This window comes from Tenrec ecaudatus, chromosome 6 (assembly GCF_050624435.1).
Source record: "Tenrec ecaudatus isolate mTenEca1 chromosome 6, mTenEca1.hap1, whole genome shotgun sequence".
NCBI classification, from domain to species: Eukaryota; Metazoa; Chordata; class Mammalia; order Afrosoricida; family Tenrecidae; genus Tenrec; species Tenrec ecaudatus.
In genome coordinates, this window is record NC_134535.1 from 131,146,535 (window position 1) to 131,169,877 (window position 23,343).

At 53.3% G+C, this 23,343-nt stretch overlaps 1 protein-coding gene across 1 annotated transcript in view; it reads right to left on the reverse strand.

Moving 5' to 3' along the window:
- Positions 1–22,965, reverse strand: part of TSPAN9 (tetraspanin 9) — a 242,610-nt gene extending 219,645 nt beyond the window's left edge. The window contains exons 1-2 of the mRNA XM_075552204.1: positions 22,829–22,965; positions 15,995–16,059 (exon numbers count right to left, since the gene is read on the reverse strand). The gene's annotated coding sequence lies outside the window, so the exon portion shown is untranslated. The remainder of the gene's footprint in view (positions 1–15,994; positions 16,060–22,828) is intronic.
- Between the last annotated feature and the right edge of the window lie 378 nt (positions 22,966–23,343).

Here is a 23,343-nt window from a genome sequence, read left to right on the forward strand (position 1 = left end):
CGGATGGACCACACGGACCAACGTCAACCCTCATGAGCCTGAGACCAGAGGAATTAGATGGTGCCCAGCTACTGCCACTGTCTACTCTGAACGGAACCACAGAAGATTCTAGACGGGGCGAGAGGGAAATGTGGAACACATCTCGAAACCCACAAAAAGGACCGGCCTTCCCGGACAGATAGAGGCTGGTGTGGTCCTTAAGACATCCCTCGGACCTGGCAGTGAACTCGCCCCCACAGCTCAATTTCCCATCAAACAATAATCCACTGCCACTGAGTCGGGTCCAGTGGACAGGCCTCTAAGGGGACAGTGACACGAGTGAGGCACAACCACCTGGGAATAACCAACCATTTGAGATCAAAAGGATGGCGTGTTTCCAAGGTCCACGTTCAGAAAAGCGAGGGAAGAGAGGAGGATGGAAACAGGAGACAGTGAGGAAGTGGGAAGAGCAATCAATGAGACGAAACAAAACGTGGATGGAGGAGGGACGGAACACTGATTCGCTCCATAAGCCTGTGCTCAATTTACAATAAACTGTCCAAAAATTTTTTTGAAATTATCTTTTTTTTTTTTAAGGAAGAAAAATAAAAATCACAGTGTCTAGTGCATGTCAAGGGCGTCCTGGTGGCATAGCGGTTGGACTGCTATCCTCAAGCTCAGCAGTTTGAAACCACCAGCCCACTCCAACGGAGAAAGATGAGGCTTCTACTCTCAGTAAAGAGGGACCATCTCTGAAACCCACCGGACGGTGCCCGCTGTCCTCTGGAGTCGCTGTAAGTCAGAAAGACTCGCTGGCAGTGAGTGGCGCACAAACCGTGTTTCAGATCCTGAGGAGGTAGGAAATGGCTGGGAAGGTCTCAGAAAGACCAGGGTCCAACGGGACAGTCTCCTATGTCACGACTGAAGGACACGGCGGTGCCTGAATCGAGAATGCTCCATGACTCGACTGACCCTGCGTTCCATCACCACCCACTGCCATGCAGACAGTCCTAACCCACCGTGACCCAACCCAGAGGGAAGCATAGAGCTGCCCCATCAGGTCTGAACAAAACCAAAACCCAACCCACCGCCATCGAGACCATTCTCCGGACGCTCTGGGTTCCCGAGACTGTCAATCTTGATGGGATGGAAAGCGTCACCTTTCTCCCAAGGGGCGGGTGACGGTTGTGAACGGCTGACTGGCAGTTAGCAGCTCAGCATGGAAACCCCAAACCCCACAGGGGCCCCTGGGCAGCTCCTGGAGGCTGCGCGTCCCTAAGGAAGCAGACTACGCCACCCTTCTCCCGTGACCGGCTGGTGGGTTCCAATCACAGACCCTTCGGTGAGCAGCCTGATGCTTCACCTCGACCACTGCCGAGGCCCCTGGTGACACGACTGCACTGGGGCCCCCTCAAACCTTGAACGAAACTGCCCCTTGAAGTCATCTACAAACCAACCAAAAACCATTCAAAAGGGAAAGAATGCCATCGTTAAGGATTGTGCTTAATTTTTTTAATTACCTTTATGAGCCCCAGGGGGCAAGATGGACACTAAGACATCAGGGGGACCTTCGGGGGAATGGGTCTAGGTTAATGAGGTGGAGCAACTACCCCGTAAATAACAGCCAAAAATGTTGAGGCATCTACAGATGGCAACCAGTGTCACTAAACAACGTGTGTATAGCAAGTAGGGAGTGGGGGCATCTATTCGCACCGCAAGTAAAACGAAACTTTCAGAACAAGCATGTGTTCAAGAGAGCTGATTTAATGAACAGCGGTGGTGAAACAGCATGAGGAACAGAATAAACGTCACACTGAAGGGCACATGTGAAGACTGTTGAAGTGACAGATGTTCACACACACACACACTTTAAACTAGCAAAAGCTACAAATAGATATCGCCTCCTTGATGTCTCCTAAAGCTCTGGCCATGCTTCCTTCCTATGAACCCCTGGGAGGGCTTTCTGGGAATAAAAGCAGGGGCTAGAGGGGGCTACTGGGGGCAGATCTTGGGGTCCTCTGGCCTGCTGAATGATCTGTAGGTTTGGGCAGTACTCTGCGGACGGCAATCCTGGGCTCGGGGGGAAAGGAGCCCGGAGTGTTGGTTAGCCGGCTGTAGACCCATCTTCACACTGCCCTGCACTGAGCTCCGGCCACAGCTGTCCAACAGGTTACCTTTCCAAGAGAGAGTGGTATTTTAAGAGAACCTCCTGAGGACCAAAGAGGCTCACCCTTCCTCCAGGAGAACCCCACTGATGGCAGTTTCAGGCAGCCACCCAGACTAGGAGAGAGATTTTAAGGTGGGGGTGGATCTTCCCCCAAATCTCTCAAACCCAGCTCAACTAGTTCAGTTTCTTTCCATATTTGCTAACTCAATAGCCTCTTCCCCACCTCCATCAGCAAATATGTATTGAGGCCTACTGGGTGCCAGTGCAGTGTCCTAGAATCTGGTAGCACAGCTGTTACGCACTTGGCTGCAAACTGACAGGTTGGCGGTTCAAACCCACCAGCCAGCTCCACAAGAGCTAGAAAGCTGTGTCATCTATTTTTGCAGACAGTAACCTTGGAAACACTAAGGGGACAGGTCTAGTTTGTCCTACAGGATCAGCTATGAGTTAGAAACAACTTGGTTTTTAAGGTTAACTCTGCGCCCAGGCTCCTTGGGTGACGCAAACAGTTAACACACCACGCTACTAACTGAAACGCTGGTGGTTCAAGTGCACCCAGGGCCCCTCAGAAGAAAGTCCTGAACATCTACTTCCAAAAGAGGCCATTGAAAACGCGTGGAGCACAGTTCTATGCTGGCACCTTCCGGGTCACCTAGAGTCAGGATCGATTCAACAGCAACCGGTTTCCTATGTGCCAGGCACAGAGGATCTTGTTCAAGTCTCACCCCTTCCTCCTCCACAACCAAAGTCAAAGGCATGCTCGGGGGGATGGGGGGGGAGGTTAGGCAGCCTTGAGCTCCTGCAGCTGACACACACACACACACATACACACACACACACCCTACACCCCTGCCCCTGGAGTTGCACAGAGGCTGCTTCGTGTTTTACGAGTGAGCTGGAGACCAGAGGCTGCCTTTCCCATTCGCTTCCTTCCTCCAGCCCATTAGCAAGATCCTCAGAGCACAAACACTCGATGACCTCAGCTTCTCTGGCTCCGGGAACACGCGCGACCCACTTAAGAAACAGGGCCCTGGAGATGACAGAATCCTGTGCCACCTTCTCCCTTGCTCCAGAGGTAAGATGAGATTCACACTCAAGGGCCCACAGCCCAGTCTGTCACTCCTGGCCCACAGAAAGGGGGTGGAGTCCCTGTGTTTCAGCTGATGGGCACAGCCCCCCAAGAGCCTAGTAGACTTGAGTGGAGACCCAGAGCACCAGCCCAGCACTCAGAACCAGGACAATCAATTCTGGAGCTTCCCTTCTTGGCATCAATCAGCATTAATATCACAAAGGCCAACAACCCCAAAAGTATTCACAGAGGAGACACTTGGTCTGAGGACTATGCCAGGCTGTCCACACAGACTGTCAGAGGGAGACCTGCCCTGTCTGAGCTCCAGTCTGGAAGGTCCAAGTGCCAAGTGAGCCGGAGGCATCTGCCCGTCCCCCCATCCTGAGCAGGGAGGTCCACCCTTCTCCAAGGCCCAGGAATCATGTGATGAGGACACTCTAGGAATCACAGGGTGGTGACACTGGGAAGCATCATTGTCTACATGAAATTCTTGCTGGTGCCAACCCACAGGGACTCTCAGTACAACAGAACGAACACCCGCCCCGTCCTGCGCCGCCCCAGTTATGTCTGAGCCCCCTGCTGCAGCCACCACGGCAGGCCATCTCTTTGACGGTCTTCCTTTGTCTCGGACCCTCTACGTTACCAAGCACGATGTCTTCTCCAGGGGCTGCTCTTTCCAGATGCGTGAGTCAAAGTCTCACCGGCCTCGCTTCCAAGAAACATGCTGGCTGTACCTCTTCCCCCACAGATCTGTGTCTTCCCCTGGCAGCCCACGGGACGTTCAACACTCTTCGCCAGCACCAAGATTCTAAGGCATCGATACGTCGTAGTCAAGGTCCCACTGTGACATGCCTATGAGGAGACTGGTTTTTCAGGCACATCATCTGGAAAGACCAAGCACTAGAGAAAGATACCATGTTTGTTCAAGGGGAGGGTCAGCTGGAGGCTGAGGGGGGGGGTGTCCCTGAATTAGATGGATTGACCCCATGGCTGTAATCCTGGGCTCAAACACACCAATGATGGTGAAGATGGCAGAGGACAGGGCAATGTCTCATTCTGCCGTCCATAAGGTCACTGTGGGTCTGTGCTAACTCCACACCAACTGACAATGGATCAGGAAGCCTTCCCCGCGGGGTCAAAGCAAGGGTCTCCTTTGAGTCCGACACAGAGGGCTTTTGCCCCATGCTGCTTGGTGTGCGTGCCGCCCTGAGCCTAGATGTTGGGGGGGGAGGGGCAAGCACTCCGGGTGGGGGCAGGGAGCGAGAGAACTGGATAAACCAGAGCAGAGACACTTCATATCCAAGAAGAGAAAGGGTTGGAAACTCACTGAACTCCACCCTTGGCCAGAGCGCTCATCACGGAGCACCTCACCCAGAAGCTCTCTCTGACCCCATGGGTGCATCGGATGCTCAACCGTTGTGGTGACGGTTGGGTGCCATGAAGTTCGTTTCTGACTCACTTCAACACCGCGGGACCGCCTCAAGGCTGTATCAGGAGGCAGATCGCCGGGCGGCAACTTTGGGTTGGTAGCCAAACACTAGACCATCGCACCGCCAAGGCTCCCTGTCCAAGAACCACTTGTCAATGAACTGAGACCAGATCATGCCTCTTGAGGATGTTGACGGGCAAATCCATCCTCGGAACCACAGAGAAGCAATATTTGGCGGGGCTGATGATTCAGGAAGAGAGGTGCCGAGGTCTTGGCTTACGGGGACTGTGCCTACTTATGTGCCCCCAACTAGCGAACTCTCAAAGGGAGCAGCGGGACCTCCATCCGGGCTTTCCAATTCCCCCAGGCAAAAGGAGGTGCTGACACTCCTCGCCATGCTTGTGACAGCGGTTGCAGGTTTCAAAGGCTTGCATGTCTTCCTCAACACCAAGCATTGGTCAATTCAAAGGCCGCGAGCTGACCAGATGCCATGAGTCCCGCCACAGTAACACAAGGCTGGATCTCTCGAGTCACCTGAGGGCTTCAGGCTAGCCCCCCGATGTGGTGGAGCTATGTGGGACCAGACTGCCTCACAGTCTTCACGGGTCAGCTCTCTCAGCACACCGCCGAGGAGAAGCGCAGCCAGAGGCTGGGCATGGGTGGCAGTCTACTTTTGCAACCCGTGAGCCCTTTCAGCCACAACACAGCTCCTTCCGAGGGATGCTGGGAGGAAGGGAGGGGGGAAAGTGGGGATCAAATGCCAAGGGATTTTCAAAAGCAAAAGCTCCCTCGGCCTTTGTTCAGATTTGATGCATGCTCAAACTTCCAGGCAGATAACAGGCGAAAGAGCCCTGCAGAGCACAGCGAGTGTGCTTCATCACGCCCCACCTGAGACCTCCAGGGGAGAGGCAAGTTTGATGGTTACAGCCAGGGAGAGCTTCTACAGAAGCCGCCGCACCACTGGGAGTCTGGGAGTTATTAGTGGCCCAGAGCTGCCACTTGCCCCTGCCTCCCTCTGCCTCCCTGCCAGCTGTGACATTTCACAAGCTGAGAAGTCACAGCAAGGCAGGTGGGGGGCTACGAAGAGAAAGCCACACAAATGAATACCTGGTGCGCAGGCCCAGTGTTGAGTCCGGGTTCTCTGCTTTCCCATCTGAAGTGATCGGGGAAGCCCACAGTGGAGTGGGCATTCACTGGGCAAAGTGAAGGAGCGCCTTCCCAGCGGAGGCCTGGTCAGGAGGGCCCCGTTGGTTGACTTCTTCCATGTTCGTAACAGAGAAGCAGTCAAGACCTGTCACTCACTGATTCACATTTTAAAGATGCCGTGAAAATTTTCAGGGGGACTCAGGTGGGACACCTGGACGGCTGGACCACACCCCGATAACGAAAGAAAGGATGGACGTTGTCACGGATGTTTCATTTTGCTTGGAATCATGGCTACGTTCACGGAAGCAGCAGTCGAGAAATCCAACGATGAAGGGCACTGGGCAGGCCTGCTGCGCGAGACCTAGTTACAGTACTGAAGGGCAAGGGCGCCCCTTTGAAGAATCGAGGCGCGCCTGACCTTAGCAAGGGCATTCCCATACGCATGGGGAAGCCCAGCCGGACGGTGAGTCAGCGAGACCGCCAGAGAACTGGTACTTTGGAATTATAGCGTTGGCAAAGGCCACTGAAGGTGCTGTGGGCGGCCAGAAGAGCAAATCTTTCTTGGAAGATATAGAGCCAGAGTGCTCCTTAGAAGCCAGAGCGGCGAGACTTCAGCACGTGTACTTTGGACCTGTGATCGGGAGAGAGCAGTCCCTGGAGAAGGACATCGTGCTCGGTAGAGTGGAGAGGCAGTGACAGAGAGGAGGGCCCTCCAGGAGACAGATGGACACGGTGGCCGCCACGGTGGGCTCAAGCCCAAGGACAGCGGTGAGGGTGACACGGGGCCAGGCAGCGGTTCCTTCTGTTGTGCACAGGACTGGAACCAATGCTCTGGCACCAAACAATAAGAGCGACACTTAGCTGGTGCCGTGGTGGAATTCTCAATTTCCATGCAGAAGTCGTACGTCCCATTCCTTACCAGTGTAGCTCAGGCAGAGAGCCGCCGGGCTACCAGGGAAAGCTCGGGCATCGCTATTAATTGAACGTTTCAAAGGAATTTGCAGACGAAAACAAACGAGTTAGAAAGAGGCCTGGTGATCGACTTCTAAAAATCAGTTGATGAAAACCCAATGGGACCACAAGGGAACTCTGTCCAATATGCAAGTCATCGTGGGCGGGGCAGAGCTGGGCAGCATTTCCCTCCATTGTGCACGGGTCACCGCGAGTCAGGAGCCCACTCCAGGGCAGCGAACTAGAACTGAGCTGGTAACCCACAGGCATGAGACTGGAGAGTCTGTTTCCTACAAAGCCTCGTGCTGGATTGCCCCACCTCTGCCAGAACTCACTTTAAAAGCCTCACCACCAACATACACACACACACACACACACAGAAGCCACCTGTAGCCCAACATGAAGAGGGAACTGTCCTGCCCTGGCCTCTTTCCCTGGCTGACCCCTAGCAGGACAGAGCTAGCTTCCAAAGATCTGATGTCTACTTGCAAATACTTTAATTCTCCTGATTCGGGGCAAATGAAACCGTTGCACACCCCCTGAACACCCCCCCTTGATGTGGGTCTGCTGCTCCTCCCATCAAGGGATGGACTGTATTTCCCCAGCCCTGGAGTATAGGCTGGTCCTGCCCCTGGTGTTATGTGGTCACACTTCAGGGCCTAGACCTGTAGAGTACAGTTGACCTTTGAAGAATGCAGGGCTTGGGGGCACCGACCCCCTCTCCACATAGTCAAAAATCCACATAAAACTTTGACTCCGGGAAAACTTCACCTGTAGCCTACTGTTGATGGGAAATCTCACCGGTAACATAAACAACGGATTAACACACATTTGGAAATGTTATATGCATCATGCACTGCACCCACACAACAGATGTGTTTTCAATACAAGAAGAAAAAGAAAACATTTCACAAAAGGTGTAAGGTTTTGGTCAATGACCACGTCACAGGTTTTCTTGTCTGTTTTTCCCAATGGTGCTTACGTTGGGTTCGTGTACATTAAGACGGCGGGCAGCTGCGGCTGCAGGCCTCCATCGATGGTGCACATCAAGGAGCTCTGCTTCTCGGGAGCCTGTCTGGCATAGCCGGTGGCACTTTGTAGGGCCCCCTGGTGTTGTTCAGGGGTTACGGCGTTATACTGCATGCACTGTGCCGCATCCCAGCGCGCACATCTTTCACGGTGAGGACCAGTCTGCTGGAGAGATGAGCTGCTCAAGCCAGAGGACCAGTGTCTCTCGGTGCTTTTAAAACAAATCCATGTACTGGACTCGAGCAGTTCAAATCCCTTTTCTTCACAGGTCACCTGTATTTAGATTCTGTTTTCACCTTGCGTGCTAGTCTCCCTGAAAATGAGAAACCACGGAGGAGGGGCGGTGGGGGGAGAGGCCCAGCTGAGCATCAACGGAACAATACCAATTTCTCAGACCACCCAGGCCCTGCCACCACTTGAATAAACTCAAGCAAAAGCAGCTGAGCCCGAGGAAGCTAATAATAATGGGTACAAGAACAAAAGAAATTTTAAAGCTCTAAAATGTATTGCGGTGATGAATGCCCAACTCTGTAATATATTTAAACCACTGAACTGTAGGGTATGCAAATTATTTGTCAGTAAAAACTTTTAAAAGATACCAATGAAAATCAAATCATTGAACCGAACTGATGACTGATCACATATTACAAATTAGTAAACTCGTGTTAAAAAAAAAGGTATTTTTTCATACAAAAATTTTCGAAAGCTGAACCTGACCCAAGTCGCTAAGCCACAAGCCTGCATGCAGATAAATGACGGTTGCGTTCGTTTACTAGGTTTCGGCATGATTTGTTGTGCAGCTGTGAGTAACCGGTGCAAAATACAGCCGGCAAGTCTGCACAGCTATCCGAAAGAATGAGATCATTCCGACACACTAATGTGGAAAGACGGCTAGAGAAGGTGCAGATTATTAAGTCCAGTACGATTCTATTTATGGGAGCAGAGAAGATAAATGAGTGAGTGAATGGATGCTGTTCTATTATGCAAATAAATACCTGGAAAAGAATATAAGCCAAGCTATTAACAGCAAGGGATTCGGGGTTGGGTTTTATCAACAGTGATTATCTCTGAAAGGCAGGATTAAGGAAGACCTGCCTTTCCAACAGTTTGTCCCATGATTGAATATTATAATGAGTTTGTACTAATTTTTTACACAACAGCTACTTTTTTAAAAATTCATCTTAGATTCTGCCAAGTTTTTTCACGTGGTCCTTCCACTGTTCAGAAACCAACAGACAGGCTAGCCAGCTTCCTAAACTCTGGACGGCTCAGTGGCACGGATGATGCCCCACCACAGGGCAGCCTACCTCATCTTGAAGGAGGCCTGGGGCACCAGGGTTACGTGCTGAGCTACTGTCTGAGAGCTCAGTGGTTGGAGCCCCCAGCCACTCCACGGGAGAAAGCCGTGGCACTCTGCTTCCGTAAAGACTGCAGCCCGTGGGGCTGTTAGACCTGTCCTAGACTCACTGAACCAATATCCACTCAACAGCAAGGAAACTCCCACCAGCCATGCTGTCCCCACTCCCTGCACCTCTGTCCTCCAGAGCGGCTGTCCACACCACGCTCATCCCTAGCCCCAGCGAGCCCTCCCCCTCACCGCTGCACTGCTCACGAAGCCCTTTCGTTGCTTCTCGAACTCCCACCCCACCCTATGGCCCAGCGCTGGGTCTGCACACAACCTTTCACCACCCCACCCCTGTGCCCTTGACAAGGCGATGTTTAAATTGTCCTCCCTGCACTCGTGTCCCACGGAGAGTCACAAAGACACAGACTGACTATCCCCCGCACCATCTCCAGCTGCTGGTCTAACAGTGTGAAGGGGGCAAAGGCAAGACATGACATTCCAATCCTGCTGCCCCCGGGCTGGAGGGTAGGTAGCCATCCTGGCCTGGATCTCCCCCTACCCCACCCGCAGCCATCTCCAGCAGCAGGAGCCCCCCATGGGGGTGACTCATGCCGTGGCGATGCTCTACATGCTCCCCGTCCAGGTCCACCTGCTAAAACCAGGACTCAGGAGGTCACACACAGTCACACGCTGGCTTCATATCTGCCTGCCTTCCTGGGGTACCAGACGGCTCTTCCTCACTCGGGGCTCATCCGGCTATGTGTCCAGTCTCTAAACAAAGCTGTTTAGAATCTCCCAGGCTTAAAGCAGGTGTAACATGCTCAAGACCCAGACCTGGAGTTCATTTTTGCAGCGGTTCTCAACCTGTGGGTTGCTACCCCGTTGGGGATCAAACGACCCTTTCACAGGGGTTGCCCAATTCATAACAGTAGCAAAATTTCAGTTATGAAGTAGCAACAAAAATAATTTTATGATTGGGGGGGTCACCACCACATGAGGAACTGTATTAAAGGGTCATGGCATTAGGAAGGTTGAGAACCACTGCTCTAGAGCAAAACACATCATTCTTTTTTTTTTTAATCATTTTATTGGGGACTCATACAATTCTTAACACAATCCACACATACATCCATTGTGTCAAGCACATTTGTACTTTTGTTGTCATCATCATTCTCAAAACATTTGCTTTCTGCTTGAGCCCTTGATATCAGCTCCTCATTTTTTCCCATCCCTCCCCAGTCCCCCCTCCCTCATGAACCCTTGATAATTTATAAATTATTATTATTTTGTCATGTCTTACACTGCCTGACATCTCCCTTCTTTTCTGTTGTCCATCTCCCTGTCCCCTATCTGTAGATCCTTGTGATCAGTTCCCCCTTTCTCCACCACCTTTCCTTCCTTCACCCTCCTGGTATCGCTACTCTCATTATTGGTCCTGAGGGGTTCACCTCTCCCAGATTCCCTGTGTTTCCAGTTCTTATCGGTACAGTGTACATCTCTGGTCTAGCCAGATTTGTAAGGTAGAATTGGGATCATAATAGTAGTGGGGAGGAAGCATTTAAGAACTAGAGGAAAGTTGTGTTTCATTGTTGCTACACTGCACCCTGGCTGGCTCGTCTCCTCCCTGTGACTCTTCTGTAAGGGGATGTCCAGTTGCCTATAGATGGGGCTTGGGTCCCCAATCTGCACTCCCCCTCATTCACAATGATTTGATTTTTTGTTCTTGATGCCTGATACCTGATCCCTTCGACACCTCGTGATCACACAGGGTGATGTGCTTCTTCCATGTGGGCTTTGTTGCTTCTGAGCTAGATGGCCGCTTGTGTACCTTCAGGCCTTTAAGACCCCAGACGCTATGTCTTTTGATAGCTAGGCTTCATCAGCTTTCTTCACATTTGCTTATGCACCTGCTTTGTCTTCAGCGATTGTGTTGGTCAGGTGAGCATCATAGAATGCCAGTTTAATAGAACAAAGTATTCTTGCATTGAGGGAGTACGTGAGTGGAGGCCCAATGTCCACCTGTTACTTTAATACTAATCCTATAAATATATGTGCATAGATCTATTTCCCCATCCTCATATATAAATATATTTACATATGCACATGCCTATAATTAGACCTCTATAAATGCCCTTTGCCTCTTGGTTCTTTCCTCTATTTACTTTGACTTTCCTCTTGTCCCACTATCATGCTCTGCCTTCATTTGGGTTCCAGTAATTCCTCTCGGTTACATTACCCTTGATCATGCCCTACCAGGCCTCCCACACCCTCCTCGCCACCGATTTTTGATCACTTGCTGTTCCCTTGTCCCTAGGTTTGTTAAGACCACTTCCTTTCCCCCACCTCTCCCCTCCCATGTCCCCCCAGAACCATCGATCCCATTGTTTTCTCCTCCAGGTTGTTTACCCAGCCTATATGCACAAAAATAAGACAGAGCAAAGCAAAGCAACAAAAGAAAATAAAACAACAACAAAACCAATGACAAAAAAAAATAATAAAAATCTGTAAATAGTTCAAGGTCTGTTTGTTGACCTTTAGGAGTGTTTTCTGGTCTAGTCTGATGGGGTGCCAAGCCCTGGCCCCAAAGTCTATTTTTGGTATTCCCTGAGGACTTCCTTGCTCTGCTCCCCTTGCCGTTCTGTTGCACGCCCTTAGTCTTTTGCCTCGGTGTGGTGGGCTCAGATCGGCGCAATTCCCACACCAAAACACATCCTTTTATATGTCCCCATGGCCCCAAAAGCACATGCCCATTCAAGGCTCACCAGCCACCCTGCCCCCCGGAGCCCTGCTATGAGATTAGACTCAGGTGGTGCCTAGGACTTTATTCCTTCCAACTGTGCATGTGCCACCATGCCTGAGGCCTGCTGGAGAACCCCAGGCCCCCAAGTCTCAGTCTCCACCCTGAGACATGCGGCCAGTCACCACCCCACCCCCGACTGCTGCCACAACCACTCCCGTTCACAGCGACCCAGGAACCAGAGCGGAGCCTCAGGTGCTCCCAGACTGCAGATCTTCGCAGAAGCGCACTGCCACATCCTTCTCCCTCGGAGCGACCGGCCAGTTCGAACCTCTAACCACCAGGGCTCCTGGAAACATGGCCAAGTGGGAGGACCAGGCGGGGCTGCTGGATACTTGAAGGAAAGGGCATTCACATCATGGGCTTCTACCGACTTTTTTAAAATTACAGTTGTATTGTATTGTATCGGTCTCTGGGCCATACGCTGCCCCACCCTGAGCCATCCTGTCGACCGGCTCCAGATGGGACTGTATGTGACCTACAAGCTTTCCACAAGTAGGGCCCCAGGACTTCCTTTCTGGTCCATCCAGCCCCATAGCAACACCTGGTTGCTGCCTATGAGGCGCTTTGGCCGGGAGTCTAACAGGTGTCTCCCTGTGTGGGTGGGCTTTATGTTACAAAATATGTACAGCACAGTAGCAGAGCTCAATGAATTTTTATAAAGTGCATATTCAGGTCACCACCCCCAGGATCCTGACTTCTCGAGAGGGTACTGGTGGCCCTCTCAGCTGAGCTCTCCAGAACAATGTGGGTGAACCCCCTCGCACACGCTGATGGGGGGACACACTGAGGCTCACGACACACCAGTGGCTGGGCCCCACCTTGTTCTGAATTGGCTCTGCGCGGCCTTACCTGCCCACTGTTCTCGGAGACCAGTCTTCCACCCCGCCAAGGGCCCCGCACTGGGCATGGGAAGAACACAGAATAAATGGATCGCCAGCAGCGCGTGTGCCCAGGGCTCGGAGTGTGTGCACGCATGCGCAGCCCCCTCCCCCAGAGCTCGTACCTGCCCGGGTCCAGAAAAGGCTGCCCAAGCCCACGTGGGCACTACTGAGGCTGTAAAAAAATTCATTCACCTTAGAACCTCGCCTTTCAAGCGAGGGAGCAATATTTCAAGCCTGCACCTTTGTCCACGTTAGCAGAGGCTCTAAGCTTCTGAGATCAAGGGCCCGCGTGGTCCCTGGTGCTTTGGCATCCCTGGACTGTTCTCCACCCTGTCCTCTCCTGTCCCCACCCCCAGCTCAGGAGTTTAAACAAATGCTGACCGCTGTGAGTGGGACTAGTCACAAGACTGCAGCCAACCTCTGTGGGGGGAGGGGAGAGACAGAGGGCGGACTGGGTGGGGTACAACCAAAAGCATGGGTGGGGTGCTCCCTCCCTGCGGCCCCCTGTAGTCCTCTCCTGGGGAGCCCCCGCCCAGCCCCAGCATGCTGAGCCTAGGGCTGCATTTCTGGGGTGAGAGGCGGGGAAGGGTTTGGAGGCTGAATGTCACCACGGGCGGATATTCTCGTTGCATGACGCTGCGGCTGTAACTGCAGCTGAAATGATTAACTAGTAAGGGCTCGCGGCCAGCCAGGGAGCCCTCTCGCCCCCAACGGCGTGGGGCAGGGGCAGAGTCACCGTGAAAGCTGCAGCACCAGGCAGAAGTCGGCCAGCAGGCCCCTGGCACTGACCAGACAGAAACAACGGTCTCTGTAAACCAGCCTCGCCCCTGGTCAGGCTTCTCCTAGCAAGGGGGCCTCGGTCGATTTATTCACTGCACCCTTTCCTCCCTCACCTGGTGCTAGGTAAGAGGCAGAGGTGGCACCTGCAAGACGCAGAGGTGCTGGGAAGCCCTGGAACTGGGAACCAATACCCAGAAGTGGTCCTTTCCCCACCCAACCACAGTAATTCACCCGCAGGGGCACAAAGCCCCCTGAAGGCAGGCACTCACTACAGGAAGGTCACAGAGCCAGCTCGGCGCAGAGGCCAGGCGGTGCACCTTGCACCAGGAGTTGGTCAACTTTGCAGAGCATGACAGGCCATGGCAAAGCCCTCTCCAGCCCCTGCCTTCACTAGGGCTTCAATGCAGAGCAAGAGAGGGCAGGCAGTCATCTAGCTGGAAAGGGCTGCCGAGGTCAAGGGTGGTCTGTCGCCCCAGGGCACCTGACTCTGAACTGGCGGGTGGGCGCGCTGAGAGCAGCCAGCAGGGAGCAGTGCAGAGCTGCAGGGACTACCACCCACTGGCCCTAGGTCCGGGCCTCCACGCCTGATTTTGCACCAGGACCCACAGAGCCCCGCTCAGGCCCTTAGGGAGCGGAACAATGAAAGCAGCCACCCAGTCAGGCCCTGGGCGGAGGTTGAAGTACTTACTAGGGGCACTCACGCATTCCTGCTGCGTGCAGGCTCCAGGAGGGGCTGCGCGGAATCAGCGCCGGAGAACAGGCCAACCGGCCGGCCCCTGCGCCTGAACCCCTGCGCCACCTAACACGGGTGCTGCGGTCTCGGGCACGCGCCGTCTCTCTACTATTTATTCTGGTTCTGCGGTCTCAGGCACCGGCATGTACGTCTTTCTACTATTTATTCTCCACCGGAGCTGCCACCGCGGTACAATAGGAGAAACGGCAGCTCCCCGTGCAGGAAGTTGGGAAAATTAAATAAGATTTAAATTTAGGTGACTTAGCCATAAATTAAAATGTAAAACCCCTGGAATACTAGCTGGTTGCCATGGCGTCAAGTCTGACTCAGGACGGCCCCTTGCGTTTCAGAGTGGCATTGTGCTTCCGAGGGATATACTTCAGGGCTGCAGTTCTCCAGCCCTTCTGCGCATCTCTGGGAAGGTTCAAATGACTGACCTTTCGGTTGGAGGTCGAATGATAAACTGGGTGCCACCCGGGGGCTCTGGTAAGTAAAATCAGTTATGGAAATACTAAAGGGCCAGGAACCGGGGCCAAATCGCCACTACGAATGCCAGCCAGCCTCCTAAGTATAAAGTAAGGTGCTCTGGTAGCATAGAGGCTTACCCATTAGGTTGATAACCCTAAGGTCAGCAGTTCGAAACCACCAGCTACTCCTTGGGAGAAAGATGAGGCTTTCTACCCCCATAAGGAGTTCTACAGGGACAGTTCTACCCAGTCCTAAAGGGTCACCCAAAGTCAGAATCAACTCAATGGCACCAAGTTTGGTTTTTGAGTTTGGAAGTATAAAGCGTGCCGGACGCGCAGGGCTATCTGAGGCTCGTGGTCATTCCTGGACATCAAGTAACCCCTGATGGAACTCAAAAAGACCGCTTTTTCTGGCAAGATAAGCAACCAAGCAACATCATCCTGCCCCTTGGCCCCAACCACACAGCTGGGTTCATGGAAGGTAAGATATTTATAAACCACCCAGCAGGGAGAAGCCACAGGATAAAATGCACATAAATTAAAGCATTAAAAAGCCCAAGTCTCCTGCTCTCTGACAGTCCCATGTCTGCAAGAAGCCGCCTCAGGATACCTGAGTCAGCACCATCAACACAACACATAGCAGCTCATGTGCAGCAGGGGGTGCAGGCACCATCATCAATGGGAAAGAGGCCATTGGGGAGGCCCCAGGGGCCTGTGGGTGCAGGAATGAGGATCCCGGAGAGGGTCCCTCCTCCGGGACCCACCCAGAGCTATGTGGGGTCAGACAGTATAGAGGAGCATCAAGCAGTCCCATATTCCCACTGATTCTTTTCTGGCTTGCTGATGGAGTTCACTCAACCCTGGCTCCCCAGCAGGCAGGGAGAAGGCAGGAAGCAGGAAGTACAGAGCTCTCCCTCTTCCCCAAGTCTCCCCCATGTACAATCAGAACGAGCAGAAAGAGACACTCTGGGTACTGTCGGCGCCAACCAGAAACATCGGGGAGAGGGAAATTCTCTCCTGGTGCCCAGAGCCCAATTTAAGGAACTTACAAATTGAAAGTCAAACGCTAGAGCAGAGACACGTCTAGAATATGCCAGCATCTCATTCTATCCACCCCAGTGCACAGTTAAAGGGCAACAGACTTTGACTGTAGGCAGAGTTCATAAACACACAGACTTTCAGAGACTCAGCCATACAACGGGTGCAGATGACACTGACCTGTTTTCTTTTAATTTCCAGAAAACACCTTCGCTGCTGCCGGATAACAGGATACCAGGATATTCCTGCAAGGGGGGAGGGAGAAAAACTGGGTCACCTTGTTGTGAAACCACGCTAGGGTGAATTGTGCCAGCCCCCAGTCAAGAATCCCTTCATTCAACAAGTAGAGAAGGCCAGCCATGGCCAAGACATTTCAGCTCCTGTGCCAATTCCAGTCAGCTGGTGGTGGGCACCTTCTGGCTCGGAAGGAAAAACAACTATAACTGATTAGCGATGTCTGTGGTGGGCAGCTGGAAAACAGCAGTGCCTGTGCCACCTAGTTGCCGTACCTGAAATAGACCCTCGGCACCCAAAGGGTTCACATTTACAACTTGGGCCACATGGCCAGAGGACAGCTGAGAAGTGTGTCAAGGCAGGCACTTTGCGGAGAGGTGAGTTTGACTCATATGCCATGCATACATAACTCTGGAGCAGCGGTTCTCAATCTGTGGGTTGCAACCCCTTTGGGGGGTCCCATGACCCTTTCACAGGGGTCGCCTAAGGCCATCAGAAAACACATATTTCCCATGGTCTTAGGAACCGAGAAACGGCTCTTCTATCCGTCTCCAGGTGGGTCCGCCCCCATGCAGATACGCCTGCATAGGAGTACCCAGCATGAAGACTGTTACCCATGCTACACCTTGCTTCAAGACAAAATGTCACTGATTTGACATTAGAAAGAAATATTTCACAATATAGAATGACACTGTTTTTGTCATCACTGTGCTTTAATGATGTTCGATAGGTAACAATGAAAACACATCCTGCGTATCAGATATTTACATGACAATTCTTAACAGTAGCAAAATGACAGTAGCAACAAAAATACTGTTCTGGTTGGGGGTCCCCACCACATGAGGAGCTGTCTGAAAGGGCTGCGGCGTCGGGAAGGGTGAGAAGCGCTCTGCCAGAGGTCCAGAAGCAGGCCTGTGCAGCTCTACCACATTCGGAGTGACTCTTGTGGGGCAATAAAACCTTGGTTTCTCTGTGGGAAATGGCCATCGAGTGAGGAGTAAAATTGCAGCAGAAGCTGAAGGGGCAGTTAACTTGGGGTGTGAGATTAATAGGCAGGAAACATTTGACTCTCTGCGGAAACATGATTCCGGAGAAAGCCGGGCTGTGTACAAATCCTGCTGGGGATGCAGACGTAGGGTTCTGAAAAGTGCAAGATGCACTTCTTGAGAACATCAAGGACGCACACTGCGCCTCCTTGGGGCCCCTGGCCAGGCAGCAGTGAGCACCAGGGGAAAGGGCACCCCAGAGGCAGTTTCAGAGGGAGTCCAGGGCCTGAAGGGGCTTACAGTCTCGTTAGAGAAACCTGAGACCCGTGGAAATGAGTGGCAGCCCATCTTGACAAGCCAAGGCTCAAATTTAGCTAGCCTCCCCTTCGACCTTGCCTTCCTGCTCCCATTCAATCAATTCATAAATGTTCTCGAACCTTCCCAAATGTCCCATATTTGTTCCATGCTCTCCATTTCTCACAGCTGCCCGGTCAGTCCCCCGACCATGATTTCACTCTCCAGAATCCCCAAATGCAACCTCCTCCAGCCGGGTCCTCGGGCCACTGGTGGTCTGGTGGTAGAAAGCTCCCCTCCCATACCAAAGACCTGGCTCAATCACCAGCCAGGGACACGGGGGGTGGGGGTGGGGAGCTGCCATGTTGCTATGATGCTGACAGGCTTCAGGGGAGCTTCCAGACCAAGACAAGGCTAAGGAAAAAAGGCTTCGTGATCTACTTCCAAAAATCAGCCAATGAAAATTCAATGGGTCACAATTGGATGACAACCCATTGCGGGGATGACGCCAGACTGGGTCATTTCCATTCTGTTATGCGTGGGGTCACCGTGAATCAGGGAACGAGCTGAGCTCGGACCTCCCTCTGCAGCCCCTACTGATCCCGCAGCCTCTTAAGGTTGGCTGCTGTCCCCCCAGCACTGGTGCGCTTCAGTCTCTCTGGGTTGAAAGAATGGAAAGAGGAAGTTTGTTGGGTAGAGAGTTGAAGCCAGCCGCAGCACAGCCATCGTCTCCCTGTCCAGCCTCTTCTCCATTTGCTACCCTCCACGTCCCACACGGTAGCCAAGCTGGACGATTCACACACCCCAACACCCCCAGAACCTGCCCTCCGGCTGCTGCTCCCTCCCGTGTGTTGAAATGCAAGCCACTCTTGAGATTCATGTCAGCCACCACCTGCTGCATGAAACGCCACTCACCCGCCAGGGTGATGTGGTCCTCTCTTGGAAAGCACATATGGAGCCCTGGCAGTGCAATGGGTACATACTCAGCTACCAACCAAAAGGTCAGTGGTTCGAAACCAGCAGCAGCTCCATGGGAAAGAGACGTAGCAATCTGGGCGTTCTGGGTGTCACCATCAACAGCAACAAGTCGAATCCACAGGAGAGTCTGCGCTCATGGGCCACTCATTTCAAACTCTCCATTGTCATTTTTCAGAATCCCTCTCTCAACTCTTCCCTAGACGATCAGCTCCATGAAGACAAGGATTGTGATCAATCTTTTGTAAAAACCTGTTACCACCAGAACTTAGCCCCGGCTCTTGTCCATGCGACACTAAGTGTATGTGGAACTGCAGTAAGAATCACTCAAGGCAGGGAAAAGGCCAGGAGATTGGTGCTCACCAAGGGACAAGTAGCGGATGACCTTGCCTATCTGAAACATCTAGAAGAAGCAGATGTACAGAGACTGTTACCGTGGGTGCGAGGGAGGTGGAGAGTCATTGCTTGCTGGGGGGCAGTGAGCGTCGGTAAAGGCACAATTGAGAAATGAGTGATACTGATGGTTACACAACACGATGAACGTCACCAATGTCACTGAACTGTACATGGGGAAAAGGCTGAAATCTTCTGTTAAATATGTGTGTGTGTGTGTATATATATATATATATATATATACACACACATACCTTTTTTTTAAGTCAAGAAAGAAGTGAGACAGAAAATGCCATTCAAGGTCTAAAGAAAAAGAGATACTTTGGGGATGAGTGGGCACAGAGGCTCCACAAAGCTGCTCAGCCAGGAGCAGGGTCTTGGAGGAGAGGATGGGGAGGAGCAGCCGAGGAAGAGGCAACAGTGTGAGCCACGCCACAAAGACTAGTGAGCAGCCTTGCTGGAAAGATGGGTCTGCTGGAAATGCCGGCTCCTGGCGGGAGGAGCGTGGCGTAGGAGAGAAGGCTAGACAGGCAGGCTAGGGCTTGATGGGCAGGATGCTGGGTGCCAGGCTAAAGTCCGTGTGTTTACTCCATTCCCTCTTGGTAGAGAAGAAAACCACTGCAGGCATGCGCCTTAACGATGAAGAAACCAAGTCTTGTCCTCTCTTGTTGCACGTGTATTCGTCTAGTCTCCCCAGCTAGGCACCATTCACTGCACACCTGCTGTGTCGGAGGCCCTAAGCTACCACGCTTCACATCCATTATCTCATTTGCTCCTTCCAGCGGCCCTGAGAGCTGGGCATTGGTATCCTCATTTTGCAAGCAGGAAGCTGAGGCTCAAAGATGTGAAGGCACTTGCCCAAGGCCTCACCCACTCGCTCACTCACCCACCAGTAGCAGTTGGCAGGGGGGTCAGAGGAGTGCCGAGGAAGGAGTGCACTCCTGCTAGCCCCCCCCACCCCCCCCCCCCCGCAAAGTTCTACTTAGCTAGCCTGCCACCCCTCAATTCTTCTTTTCAATTCCTCCATGACGCATGCCAGCTGTAACTTACGGAGGCCCCAGGTGTGTCAAAACAGAACCCTGTTCCGTAGGATTTTCAATGACTTGATTTTGGAAGGCGATCACCAGGCCTGTCTTCCAAGGTGCCTCTGAGTAGGTGGAAACCTTCAGCCTTTCAATTACCAGCCACGCTCAAGAACGACAGGCACTTCCAAAGACTCCATTAAGCACCGAGAAAGGGCTTAGTCATGTGAATGTATTACGTGACTACTGAAATCATCTCCTACTGTTGAGTATTGGATGTCTTTTACCTGCTCTTCCTCAGGAAGACCATGAAATTCCAGAGCTGGAAGTCTCCAGAAACAATTTCATCCTCCACCTTCCAGAGCCCTGGTGGCACAGTGGTTATGTGTTGGGTTACTAGCTGCAAAGCCGGCAATTCGAAATCACCAGCTGCTCCAGGAGAGAAAAAGAGACTCTCTCCTCCCGTAAAGTTACAGTCTAGGAAAGTCAAAGAGCTTCTTGTTGTGGAAGGTCACTATGAATAGGAACCAACCGAAGGCAGTGAGTTCTTTCACCCTCCGAAGCAGAGGGACTACAGTGTGGGGCCTAGAGGATTAGGACCCGAGCCTTGGTCCCCACTGGCCAAATCCTGAGGACGACAGCAGAGGCCTCACGGCACAAGAAACAGCATATGGCAGGAGGAGTCAGAAGCCATGGTTTCATGCATTTTGTGACCTTAGAGAAGTTTCTTCCCCCGAGCCTCACCCTCTGCCCTGTGGGAAGGCAATTAAAAATCACACATATTTCACAAGATTATGTATGGATCAAATAAGATTACATACAGCTACCATGCAGAGAAAGCACTCTGCCAACTATAAATCCCTTTGTAAGCAGTGATTATTACTGCTATTAATATTAACTATCTGCTCACAGATTTCAAGGGCCCTGAGAGCAGCCCTGGCGTTAAAGCACGTTCAAGTTGGGCTGTTAACGGTAAAGACAGCGATTCCAAACCCGTTGGGAGAAAGACAGTAAAGAGCTATAGTCTCAGAAATTCACAGGGACCGTCCTACCCTGTCTTATAGGGCTGCTAGGAGTTGACGCAGGCTGGATGGCAGGAGGGTTGGAACCAGAGACGAGGGAGGCCTGGTGGCTCAATGGTTAAGTGCTCAGCTTCTAACTGAAAGGTCAGCAGATTCCAACCATCAGCCGATCCAGGGAGAAAAACCGGAACGTCTGCTCCCATAAAGATGGTGGCCTCAGCAGTGGTTTGGTGTTACCTCACTGGCTAAAGAAGAAAAAACAACAAAACTCACTGTCTTTGCTGACTCACACCAACACCCTCCCCACCCCCCTGTGGGTTTCCAAGACTGTAACTGTTTACTGCAGTAAAAAGCCCAGACTTTCTTGGTGGTTTCGAACAGCTGACCATAGGGATCGCAGCCCAACACATAACCACCATTGATTCACTGAGTGTAATAAACCATCCTGAGCACTTGAACATGTTAGCCATCAGGGAAAAGGGTGGATGCGGCCCTACTTTCTGCCGGTTTTTGTTTGTTTTGTTTTGGGGTGGTTTTTTTTTTTTTGGCAACCTAAAATCTTGCCAGAGCAAGATGAGAGTTTCTAACTCCTATAAAGAGTTACGTACATACTTTAGACATATTGTCAGGAGAGACCAGTCCCTCAAGAAGGGCTCCTTTGGTTTACCAGAAGTCTAAAAGCCCATCAAGTCAGATCAAGGAACAATTCCACTCCACTCAGGTCCACTGGGCTAAACAGGGGGCCTAGCACAGGGCAGGTTTTCAGTTGATTGAGTGCAGCCTGAATGGCCCTGCACGGTTTATCCACCCCACCCCTCCCTCGCCCTTCCCCCAGCCCAGCCCTGAACAGCCCAGCTGCGGGAGCCCTGCCAGGCGCAGGCATGGAGTAGGAAGCCGGTGCAAAAGTCAGCCTCCCTGGCTGCATTCCTTAGCTAAATATAAATGATTTGAGGCGTCCATTGTTTGAAATTATCCATAATACCTCTCCTCCCCTCCCCATTACTTAGCATGACAAGCTGACTGTACATCTTTACAGCAGAACATACATCCAAAACATTCCCTGTGGCTATTTTTAGTAGCGAGAGGGAAGCAGGCTGCTGGTATACGGGATCCCAGCGAGAGCGTGAGTCTAAGGGTTTCTCCACTAGTCCAGGAAAGCTTCCTGAAGGAGGAAATAACTAAAGTGCCCCAGAGACGAGCGTCCTCACTTGCTATGAGGTCGGTTCTCTGAACCAGAGAGAGGTGAGCCTTCCAGCTGCCCCTTTCCCGGACAGGCTTGGGGCTGGAGGGAAAGGTAGCTCCAGGGATCCTAAGCAGCCCCAACGCTGACCGGCTTCAAGCAAAGAGGGAACCAGCGCTCCAGTTCCCAGATGCACAGTGCAGACACCGGTTGCCTAAAAGAAGGCAGATTTCTGTGGTGGTTTTTGATTGGTTGGTTTCTTTTCCCCCTTCTTTTCTATTTTTGTTTTTTAGCCACAAGAAAGTTTTCTGGAGTCCCAAACTTGGATGCACAGATGGGCTACATCCCGGACCTTGGGGTGTGCCAAAACCTGTCACTGCGGGCCGATCTGGCAGCGATGGCCCAGGGAGGGGTGAAGGGTACCCCAGGGTGCTGCAGGCGGTAACCCCGCCCTGCTCGCAGGGCCCCCAGCCCCCTTAGGGGTGTCTAATGGACATGCTCGAGGCCACACCGTCAGGGACCTCTGCTCCAGGGCGCTCCCTTTCCGCTGCACCCTTTACAAGCCCTCCCAGCCCATCGCCTGGCCTTCCGCTCTCCCGCTGCCCGGATCCCAAAAGTCGGCTTCCCGACAGACCCCTCCCAGGCCACCCGTCACACCTTCCCCTCCCCGGCCCACACCCAGCCCCTTCGCATTCCTCCTTCGGTCCTCCCAACTGCGACCCTCCGGGGACCCTCCCTCCCGATCGCCCTCACCCCCCGGGACCCCCTCTCGGAGGCACCCCCGAAGCCTCCACGCAATCCCGGACCGGCTTCGGGGCTGGCCGGCCCGCCGCGATCGGGCCCGAGAACGGCAACTTGCACGCCCCCGCGCCCCCGCCCGTGGCCCGCGCGCCCCGGGCCGCACTCACCGCGCCCGCCCGGAGAACCAGGGGTCCCGCTCGGCTCCCGCGCCCTCCCCGCCGCCGCCGCCACAGCCGCCGCCAGCGGAAACGGGGGGCGGGGCCGGGGGCTCGCGGCGGGAGGGGCGGGGCGGCCCGAGAACGGCGAGCGCCGGGGGGCGGGGCCGCTCGCTGGGGGGCGGGGCGGCCGCGGGGTCCGGCCCGGCGCGGCGGGGCGGGGGGCTGAAGGGTTGAGAGGGGACGTGCAGCGGCCGCGGGGAGCGAGCGCGGCGGCGGGCTGGGGGCGGGCAGGGGTCGCCAGGCCGCCCGAGACCTGCGATCGGCCGGAGTGCAGGGACGCGCGGCCCTGCCGGGCACCGGCGCCCCTGGGGGCTCCCGGAAGCCCTCCTCCCCACCCGCCGCCGGAGCGCGGGTCCGCCGGGGCGCGGGCCTGCGCCGCCGCCGCAGCTCTCCGGAGGTGGGAAGGGGGGTGCGGGCAAGACCCAGGTTGGGCGCCCAAACAGCACCCCGAAGTGCGGCCCAGG